This window comes from Desmodus rotundus, chromosome 9 (assembly GCF_022682495.2).
Source record: "Desmodus rotundus isolate HL8 chromosome 9, HLdesRot8A.1, whole genome shotgun sequence".
NCBI classification, from domain to species: domain Eukaryota; kingdom Metazoa; phylum Chordata; class Mammalia; order Chiroptera; family Phyllostomidae; genus Desmodus; species Desmodus rotundus.
This window is the reverse complement of record NC_071395.1, coordinates 62,812,119-62,821,786: the sequence shown is the minus strand read 5'-3', so window position 1 is coordinate 62,821,786 and position 9,668 is coordinate 62,812,119. Positions and strand designations below refer to the sequence as shown.

Sequence of the window (9,668 nt, the reverse complement as noted above, 5' to 3'; positions counted from 1 at the left end):
CCCTGACTAAATAGTCAGGTATCACACATTTTAAAAATTCTTGCTGCGCACCAGCGTGCCATGGTATACCCAGTGAAATTGCTGCCCTAAAGAGAATCCAGGGCTCTTTGGAAGTGGAAGAGAATTGGGATGTTCTGATACATTGGAAAAACTGCTTGAATTCTCCAGTCTTTCCATTTGGATACTCTTCCCTTTGTGAAGACACACTCATAATCTGGTCCCTTACAGGGACTCTACCAGTGGTTAAAAATAGCTTCTGAGGACAGAGGGGCCCGGGTTTGAATTCTGACTTGGTCACTTCTCAGCTGGAGGATCTCAGTCAAGTCACTGCTCCTCTCTTTGCCTCAAGCGTCTCCGCCTGCGCCCTGATATTGAGATGGCGCTGAGATGGTGGAAGGGAAGTGTGCACTCCAGGCCCCAGTGCAGAGTAGACACTCCAGGAAGGCCAGCTCAGGGTTGGAAGAGGCCCAAGGCCAAGGCTGATAAAATGGAGTATTGGGATCTACCAGTCTATCCAGTGACCTTGGAAATCACATTCCAACTGGTTCTTCCTGCCATCTGCTCCTCCCACTTACCCTTACTCATTAATTTAGCCGTAGTTCCCTGAGTCCCTACTATGTGCTGCTGGGCACTGGAGTTGAAGCAGGGCTGACCCAGGAACCACCAGTCTATGCAGGAGGCTGACACAGACACAGCAGTAAAATGTCAAGATGTGGGGTAGTGGGTCCCAAAAGAGGCCAGAAGACCAGTGACTCCAAGGGGTGAGCATATGTAAAGGTCTGGGCTATTTAGTCCAAAAAAAGGCAAGAAAAAAATTTTCCCGAATCTTTCTTCTTTCTGCCTCTGTCTCCCCTTCCTTATTTTCCTCTCCTCTCCTTTTCTCCCTCCCTCTCTTTCTTCTTTCCTTCTTTAATCCAAAGGAAATACAAGTTGAGGACATAAAACAAATATTGTCATATATTTTGTAAATATAATTATCTGAGAGGCACTGAAAACAAAGATGAGAACAAAAGTGTACTTTCATTCCTGTTATCTGGCTGCTGGACTCAAGTGCCCCACACAGTGACACAAAGGCAGGAGGGACAACTCAGCCAACAGGGACCAGCAATCACTCATTGAACAGGTTGGGAACTGAGCTCCAGAGTGGGGAAGGCACTGCCCTCCCTGGGCTCTGCGGTTGGCACCACTCCCGCCATCCTGCACTGCAACCCCACCAGTCTCCGGAGGCCCTCGGCAGCCTGTGCACGCTCTTGACTGAGCACCCCTGTGCACTGCTCCTTTTACTGGAGCTCCCTCTCCACTGGTCAGGCCCCGTCCAGCAGTTGGCCTGGCCGAATGTGGACAGGCTTGCAGGACTCAGTAGGCAACCTGCGCTTGGAAGCCTCTCTGATGGTCACGGGCCATGTTCAGAGCATTCTCTGGCTCCTCACCATCCTAGCACCTGCTCCTGGATGGTGACAGACAGTTTAGGTTCTGTCACCTGTGGTCTGGCAGCTTCTTCAGGGAGGGCTGGGGCTAGCCCTTACTTATCTGTGTCTCTTACCACTGCAAGATTCTGGCCACAGAACATAATGTGATGTCTGAGTATGTTTGTTGAATAAAGAATGGAAGACAAGACATCCCTAGTGGAAGCCACTCGGTCAGCCCCTGCTTAACTGAGTACTGTCAGGTAGGGAGGAGCTTGTGCCTGCCCTGGCACCTCACACAGACAGCAGATTCAAGTTCAAGCCATGTTCAAGTTGCATTGCAACACTGGTAAAGGGAAAACCTCAAATGTGGGCACAGAGGTTCCCAGAGCCTCGGCTTCCTCACTGCAGTTTGGGGCACTGTCCCTTGCCAGCAGAGGTTGCCAGGAAGACCAAATAAGATCAAACCCTCCAAGGAATTTGCATCACACTTAGAATCAAATCTACAGCCCCTCCTACGACTGGAAGGCCCTGCCTACCCTGCCCTATCCCCCACTCTCTCCCTTCCCACACTGAGCCTCCCTCATACGACGCCCCTCCACTCGCTCCAGCCCTTCTCTTGACCACTGAGATGGTGCCTTCCTCCCCTCCCCCACACTGCTCTCTGCCCTCCTCCCACAGTTGTGTGAAGTTGGCAGCATGGATCACTATCTGACGTTATGTTACATACTGATTTCTCTGCTCTTGTCTCCCTCCCCTCCCTCTGAGAGGGCAGGGCTTTCTGTCCGTCTGTCCCCAGCACCTAGATCAGGGCCCAGCACCCAGTGGCTGCTCGGCAAAGGTTGGAGGAACTGGATGAATGATCCAGAGACGTGCTCACAGACCTCTAGGCGGGGCAGGCTGGAGGACTCACTTGTTCCTGCCACTGGACTCCAGACTCCTGTGCCAGCCTGGGCATCCCCTCCACTGTCAAGGATTGAGACCAAGTGGCAGCTGTGGCCAGGCCGAGGCGTCAAGGTCCAGGCTGAAATCCAGCTGATGCTACAGAGGCCAGGCATTGCCCTGCACGCTTGTCTAGCCAGCCATGTAAGTAACCCCAGGCCTGTCATTGGCTGCTTCTCGGCTACACCAAGCCCAACTGTGCCACGTACAGACATTGCCAAACATGCTTCCATTTCTGAGAAAAGAGAGGTCGTGGATTCCCCTCAGTGCTGGCTTACCCCAGCCTCCTCCTGTCTTCCCGCAAACTTGAGTCACAGAGGTCCTGTGGGCAGGGAGCACTGACCCCCTCCCTGCCCCCGGGGAGGCCCTGAGCCGATTCCACCTCTGCCCTGCCTTGAGGCAGAGGTGTGAGAGTCCCTGCAGGTGGCTGCCAGGACTGACCCAGCCTTGCATGTTGTCCCTTCTGTGCAGGGTCATGGCGTGCAGGAGGTGCCCAACAAGAGCAACACCTACATGGAGACAGTCGTGGCAGCCCCTCACCTACACACTTCCCATTGTTATCTCACTGAGCCTCCATCCCCATCCGGTGAGGAAGGCACTGTCACGATCCCTTTCACTAGTGAGGAAACTGAGGCACGAGAAGGTGAAGTGACACACGGCTCACAGACTGCGTAGGTGTTAGACTGGGGGCCTGCCCCCAGAGTCTGCACCCTTACCCACCCCCTTCACATAAATGCCTCCTAGAGCCCGTCCCGTGTGCTCCGGGACAGGGATCAGGGTAGGAGCTCAATCACATTTGAAGACCGACTGACTGAATGTCTGCATTTGGTGCCCCCAGAAGCCCGCTGAGAACAAGGACTCAAGTGTAAGGTGTTTGTTTGGATGTGGACCAGAAATCACCGTTAGGGCATGGGGGACATGAAACAGGGAAGGAGAGGAACCGACAGCTGCAGTGTGGCAGGTAGGCACTGCTGCAGCCCTTCTGTCGGCGTGGTCGGGAGGTCCAGGCACCTAGAAGAGTCCGGTCAGGGCTCCCGGCCCAAGCTCCGGGAGCCAGAACACGTGGATCGAGGGCTCTGTGAGCCAAGAAGCCACAGGACGCAGGCCCAGGGCCTAGGCTGGCATCACAGGGGCCCCAGAGAGACCACATCAGGGCAGCCACAGCCTTCACCCTCCCACATCAATTTCCGTGGCCGCACCCCCAGGGCAGCCTCCCCTGCCGACAGCTGACTGTCCCCTCTGAGGGCCCCGCCCCGGAGGTCCAGCAGCCCACACAGGCAGGGGAGGCTGGCAGCTGCTCCTGGAGGAAGGTGCAGCAGTGGAAGCCCCACGCTTGTGACCTTGGGCACATCAGTCACTGCCCTGATTCTCACCAGCCTCACGGGTCAAATGGAGCCACTAGTCCCCTGCGCCCCCACCCCCACCCCTGGGGTCTCAGCTCCAGCAGCTGGGCCTTACTGTACCCTCCTCACTTCCATCCTTCGCACTTGCCGTCCCTTCCATCTGGACCTCCTTCCCACCCCTCCCTCTTTGCTTAAGCAACCCCAGCTCATGCTTCAGCAGTCATTCCTACGCCCCCACACAGGGCCAGAGCCCTTACTGATCACCTCCCTCAGACTAGCACAGGACCCCCTTCGCCTCCTTTTGTGCTACTCTTGCTCAGTAGCTCTGAGCCTGGTTGGTGAGATGGCATTTACTCCTTTGCCCCCACCTCGGACCCTCCCCCCATCCCTACAAACCGCACCAGAGCACAAACTTATGCTGCCTGTTGCCCAAACCCCAAACCCCATGGTCCAGCACAGGGGCTAGCAAAAAGCAGGTGCTCAATAAATGCGTGTTGAATCAATGAATTATTATCTGGATGGAGCCCTTGTCTTCAGTTAACTCCTTGCTTTTCTGGTCCACACTTAAATGTCACCTTAACCAGGTAGCCTTCCCCAATTGTTTCCCTGGTTCCTATTCCAGGTTTCCAGACTCTTTCCCAATCTTTTCCCACCTCACAACAGCCTTGCCTCCTGGGTGTAGCAGCCTGGTTACCTAGAGCCCAGCCCTGCCCCTTCCGTCGGTCTTTTCCAGCAAGGGAATAGAGATGGGGAAAAGGACAGAGGTGGCACAGGCGGTCTGGAAGGTTCAGTGGTGGCAGGGCTGGCACTCCCTTCAGTAGAGATATGAGACTAAGCAAGTGGTGGTGGAGGAGAGGCAGGGGAGTAGGTGGAACGCAGCTCTGGGCTGGTGACAGAGGAGGACAAGTGGGGCCAGATCTGGTATTTCCTAAGGCCGGCCCAGAAATGCCTGGGGCTGGAACTGGAGCAGCAGGGAGTGGGACTGGCCTGGGAGGGAGCCCACAGGCTACACACTCCTCTCCACGTGCCTCTCCTGCCTTGCGTCCCACGTCCCACAGCACGGTGCGGGCAAGGGGGGGTGCTTTGTGATCGTCACTGCGAATCCTCTTGGCAGCCCGGAGATGCTCTTCAGTCTGCATTTTACAGAGGAAGACACTGAGGCACGGAGCAGGCCGGTGGAGCCACATAGCCTCCAGCATTTCAGCGAGTCTGCTAGGGCCAGCCTGTCTGCTGGTCCCCGGCCCCCATCAGGGCTAGGTCACTCAGAGACCCCTTCCATCCCAGCTGGTGGCCGCTGCTCCTGGCAAGGTTCCTGGAAAGGTGGAGGGACATGGAGATGGAGTCCAAAGGGGAGGCAGTGGCCTGACTGACTGACCCGCAGCACCAGGGAGCACAGCCTACCACCCTGGCCCACCCTGCCAGCGCACTCAGCCTCCCTCCCACATCCCGTGCGGCCCCTCTGGCCTTGGCCCTCACAAGAGGGGCCACAGAAAGGCAGGCCCCTTGTGTGTCAGGAGAGAGTGAGCCAAGCAGCCCCGCTTCACACGTGGGAGACTGAGGCCCCCGGAGGGACAGGAACACTCATTTATTCACACAGTTATTCATCCACTCCACCGACTGAGGAATCAGAATCCAGTCCACCTTTGGCTGGACTGGATCTGCCGGAGTTCAAACCCTGCCTGCACTACCTAGTAGCCGCAAGACCTTCGGGCAAGTCGCTTTGCTTCTGTGGCCCCGAACCCCCTTCTCTGCATGGTGGGGATAAAGCTGCACCTGACTCAGAAGACTGTGGTGAGAAGTTCCTCTGTGCAAATTGCTGCGCTGGGGCACACACCGTGTGCTCCACGAATGTTGGTTATTGCAATAGAAGCATGCTCAGGCCTCCCCACCTTCCAACAGAAAGGTCTCTTCCTTGATCTTACCCTTCACTGACTCCTGCTCAGCCTCTCCTTTTCCCTCTTCTTCCCAATTCTATCAAATACCCAGCTCCAAGAGTGTTTCTGACTACAAAACATAGAAGCCAGATCACAGTGGCTTAGACAACAGGAGTTTATTTCGCCCCATCACAGCGAGCTTGGAGATCAGCCGTGGCTGGCACTGTTGGACCAGGCCAGAGCTGCTGGGGCCAGCATCTTGGCAATTCTCTCGGCCTCCTCCTGTGGTTGGCCAGGTGGCTGAACTGCTCCTGGCACTGCATCTGCATTTACATCTAAGACAGGAAGTACGAGGAATGTTAAGTTTAGGTTAACTGAAAGCATTTGCCCTTTTTATCATGAAGAGAAATAATTTCCCAGAACCACCCCCACCCCCAGACTCCTTTGATCTAATTGGCCAGAACTGTGTTACATGACCGCTTCTAACTGCAAGGGAGGCTGGGAAAGTGAGCCATTTCTCTTGTCCAGCTTCTACAGCGGAAGGCAACAGGGGAGAGGGGACTGGAGGGCAGATGGGCCAGCCAGCCAGTGGTGTGTGCCGCACGTTCCCCTTCCGTCTTCCTAAAGCCCACCGCTCCCCGGCCATGATCTCCATAGTCACCCTGCCCTCCTCCCCCACGCAACCCCATTTCCATTTCTCTGTGGAAAGTCAGAGCTCTGAGAGTTCTGGGCTGCACCTCACAGGGCAACAATCTGTTGGTGCAGACTGGGCTGTCAGGGCTGTGTGAGCCATGACTGTTTGCCTCAGTCGCCACCACTCCCTAACACTCACAGTTGATTCTTTCACTCATTTCACCTTTCTTGCCTGGCCCTTGGTGGTGATGGAATTGGAAGCACAGAGGTAATGTGTTTATTTTCCCCTTCCTGCCCTCATTTCAGAGAGCTTACACACAAAAACGCCCCTGTTAAGTGTTTTGTAGATGTGCAGCGAAAAGTTTCCTTTCGCCCAAGGTTTCCGTTCCTCTGCAGGGGTAAATAATGTAATCAGTCACTTGTTAAAAACTTGAGAGATCTTTTATGCACATACAGGCAAATTTACCCATATCTCCTCTCTTCCCACCCCCTCTTCAACTCAACGTGCGTGTGCACTACACAGCGTCTTGCACGAGGCTTCCCCCTCCAATTTACTGCATCTAACAATCTAACACGGAGGCCACCTCCTCTCAACCCACAGATGCCCCTGCAGTCCTTTTCTTGCTCTGGAGCCACCATTTCCTCTTTCCTAGCGTGAGACTCACTCCAGATGACCTCAGCTCCAGTGGGTGAACTCGAGCTTTGGTTCATGAGGTCAGTGAGTCTTGGAGGCCAGGTTTCTTGCCCACACTGCTGCATGTGAGGAGAGCACTTCTAGAACTCGGAGACATGGGGGTACCCAAGGAGAGCCCATGGAGCAGGAGCAGTCAAGCGCTTTACCCGAATTGTTTTATCTAATCCTCACAACAGTTTTCTAAGGGAGGAGCTGTTATGAACACAGGGTAGTTAGGCGAGTTGCCTGGACTCACACAGCAGAGAGGGGTACAGCTGGGGTTTTAACCCACAGTTGCCACTCTGGTACCAGTGTCCAGGTAGCCAGGAGCCACCCCCTGACCCAAGGCTGGCTGCCCACAGTCAGCTGAGCTCCAGGGCTTAGCAGGCCCCGGGCTGAAGGAGGTCCCCTTCGGGGCCCCCCGGGGTCAGTCTGCCTGAGGGGAGACATCTCTGTGCTCAGAGCAGGCTGAGGTCTGGGGTCTCTTAATCCCTGGTATGGGGTTGGGACACTCACTGAATTTAGGGGCCAGAGGCTCTGGAGCCAGACTGCTCATGCCCAGCAGTTTGGCTTTGGACAAGTCACCTCCTTCTCTGGGTCTCAGTTTCTTCATCTGCAAAAGGGGGTTCAGGAACTGCTCATCACTTGTGGAACTGTTGGGGGATTAACTGATCTAATAAATTGTGTACATCACTTAGGAAAGTTAAGTTCCTGAAATATGAAAATAAAAGAGAGAGAGAGAGATTATCGTCATCATTATTATTATTACTGACAACATTGTTCCTGGGAGATCTTGCAGCAGGGAGTGGGAAGGACACTTTTCTGGGAGGAGGACCCTAGGGGCCAATCCTTCCTGTTGACCTTGGACCCAGGACCTGGAAGGGGCTTCATACCATCCCCTGAAACCTATCCCCCAGGTGATGAGACTGACACCTGGGGAGAGGCACCCCTGAGTCCAGACAACACAGTGCAGGGCGCCCACCTCCCTGCCAGCCCCTCAGGCCCCTCTTGCCTGGCCCCCTGCCTCCCTCTGCCTCATCTCCCCCGCTCAGGATGGGCTTCCCTGGCCTCCCTGGAGGGCACTAAGTGCAGGCTATCCCCTGCCAGCCCTGACCCCCAGCCTGCAGGGACTCCAGGCCCTGATCCCAGTCTGCCAGGGCACCCTGCCTTGGGGCCTCGGATGGATCACACTGTCCAGGCCCTCGGCTCAGATGGTCTCAGAGCAGGATGCGAGGAGCTGGGACTTGCGGGGCTCATGTTAGCAGGCAGACTCCCTGGCGGAGGCACCAGCACCTACTCACTCACTCAGGGCAGCTGTCCCAGCTCTCAGGAGAGGCCCGGAGCCTGCACCCCTGGGAGTGCTGCGCGGGGGCGGATAGGGCTGCGGAGCCGCCGGCTGGCACCTTCTTCACCTCCTCCTCGGCCTGCAGACCCGTCAGGGCCTGGCTGCGCGCAGCTTGGCAGAGAAGCATTCACATGGTTCTGACAGATCTTCGCCCCCTGCCCAAGGTGTACTTGGCCAGTCCTGGAGACCTGCTGGGGCCCTGCCATTGGCTCCGTGGGCCGGCCCCTCACCAACTGCCCCTCCGGCTACATTCCAGGATGCAGGTGAAACACCCCTGGGAAGGCTTCCTCATTCTGCCTCCCTGCCCAGGCTGTTGAAGGTCTGCCGGCATGCTCCCGTAGCCTCCCTCTGCCCTGGGTGCTCCCATCCTGCCCCCACCCCGGCCCCGGGGAGCGCCATCTGCTCCAGCTCCCTTCGGGGTTCAGCCTGCCGGGTCTTCCCTCTCGCGGTTTGCGCGTCGGCAGCGCCCTCTGCTGTAGGCTCCAGGTCGCGGGGCCGCCGGAGACCCCGCCCTGCCGGGTCTGAGGGTCCGGACACCCGCAAGAGTGTCAGAGGGGCCTCTGACCCAAATCCCTCTCCTGCCTTCACCTCAAATCGCCTTCCCTCTCTGAACCTTGTTTTCCTCTTGTGCAAAATGTGTTTCCTAGCTATTCTCTGCGTATTTACTGTGCGCTTGGTACTGAACTGGCCCCTGAGACCACAGCAGTGACAGGATGACAAAGTCACTGCCCCAGGAAGTAGATGCGGAGGGGACAGGCAATAAACAAAGCATGATGTCAGTCCTCCTGCACAGCCTGAGTGCTGTGAAGAAATGAACTGGGAGGCCCCGGCAAGCCGAAAGGTTGTGGGTTCGGTCCCGGTCAGGGCACAGGCCTGGGTTGCGGGTTTGGTCCCTGGTGGGGGCAAGTGCCAATCGATGTTTCTCTCCGTCTCTTTCTCCTTCCTCTGCTCTAAAAGAAAAAGATTCAGTAAAAGTAAAGAATTTTCTTAAAAATGAACTGGGAGGGGACTGAACGAGCCTGAGGTGACACTCGGGTGAGATACTGGGCTGGCCCACAGGGAGCTGACGACTTCAGCGGCCGCTGCTCGCCCCTCTGGCTTTCCAGAGGCCTCTTTAACAGGCTCCTCCTCCCCTCTCTGACCTGGGCCCTTTCTGTGTCCTCACTGACTCCGAGGTGGGAGCGGGTAGGGGCTTGGTCTAGAGACTCCAAACAACAGCTGGGCCCTGACGATCCCTAAAATATCACCCTCAGATCTACCATCGCTGGAGCTTGGGCCTGAACTCCAGGCCCAAGCTCCAGCATCCCCACATCTGGAAGCAAGCTCCCCATCTCTCTCCCACACCCATTCCACCTCTGTCTTCTCCTGTCTTCCATCTCCGTGAAACCCCCTCCTGCCGGTTGCTAAGGGCAAGAAACCTCTCTCATTCCCTGCATCTGATCTGCCAGCAAC

At 56.3% G+C, this 9,668-nt stretch overlaps 1 long non-coding RNA gene across 1 annotated transcript; it reads right to left on the bottom strand.

Annotated features, from left to right (window-relative positions):
* Positions 1–5,755: 5,755 nt before the first annotated feature.
* LOC123480244 (uncharacterized) lies at positions 5,756–8,634 on the bottom strand. Its single transcript, XR_006656161.3, has 3 exons — positions 8,177–8,634; positions 7,388–7,582; positions 5,756–5,900 (listed from the first exon to the last, which is right to left on the bottom strand). It is a non-coding gene; the product is annotated as an uncharacterized lncRNA (long non-coding RNA).
* Between the last annotated feature and the right edge of the window lie 1,034 nt (positions 8,635–9,668).